Here is a 1,101-nt window from a genome sequence, read left to right as displayed (position 1 = left end):
CGTACCCCGGCGGGGCGGGCACGACGTCGGCAACCGCCTGCGCGCGGTACGGCGCGACGACCTCCTCGAAGGTGCGTCCGTCCCTTAGCTGGTGCTTGACGGGCGGGCACGGGCCGGCGTAGGCGTGGAGCCGGCGCTCGTGGTCGTCGGCGAGCCGGTCCGGCCACCCGGGATTGTTGGGGGCGTAGCGCGGGTCCTCCAACTTCTCCGGCGACAGCCGCGTCGGCCTCTAACGGGTGGACGGCGACCGGGGCGACCTGCATGTACTTCTGGACGAGCGGGGGCGGCTGCGGCATGTTCTCCGACTCCCGGAGCACCGTCAGGGAGCCCGACATGTTCTCCGGGTCGCCGACCTCCGCCGCCAGCCGCCTGTACTCCGCCACCAATGCTGGCTCTGGCTGCTGCTCTGGCTCAGGCGGAGGGGTGCGGCTGGACCAGGCGCCGTTCCTACCCACGGTGCGGCGATCGCCGGGGCCGAGGCGGATAGCGCCGCAGTCACCGCGTGGGCCGCCGTGGGGCGGGCGGGGGTGCATCACGCCGAGGTCGAGGCGGGCGCGGGTGGAGCGCGCCTCGCCGCGGTGGAACATCTCGTAGCCGTACCCCGGCGGGGTGGGCACGACGTCGGCAACCGCCTGCGCGCGGTACGGCGCGACGACCTCCTCGAAGGTGCGTCCATCCCTTAGCTGGTGCTTGACGGGCGGGCACGGGCCGGCGTAGGCATGGAGCCGGCGCTCGTGGTCGTCGGCGAGCCGGTCCGGCCACTCGGGATTGTTGGGGGCGTAGCGCGGGTCCTCCAACTCCTCCGGCGACAGCCGCGCCCGTTAGAGGCCGACGGCGCGGGCGAAGAGGTGGGTGCCGACCTCGGGCACAGGCGCCACAGGCACGCCGTCGATGCTCAGGCGCCACCTCGCCGGCAGGCGGACGTCGGGCGTGGCGGGGATGAAGAAGTGGGCGAGCTCCTCCGCCTCCTCGAGCGTCAGGTTTGGGCGCGCCATCGCCGGCGAGAGGGAGAGGAAGGGCGCGAGAGGACGACGCCGGTGACAGGGGAGAAGGAGAGGGGAGGCGAGAGTGGTGCTCGAGCGACGGCGGGGCGACGCGCCT

Source organism: Triticum aestivum, chromosome 2B (genome assembly GCF_018294505.1).
Source record: "Triticum aestivum cultivar Chinese Spring chromosome 2B, IWGSC CS RefSeq v2.1, whole genome shotgun sequence".
In the NCBI taxonomy this organism is placed as follows: Eukaryota; Viridiplantae; Streptophyta; class Magnoliopsida; order Poales; family Poaceae; genus Triticum; species Triticum aestivum.
This window is presented reverse-complemented; position numbering follows the sequence as displayed.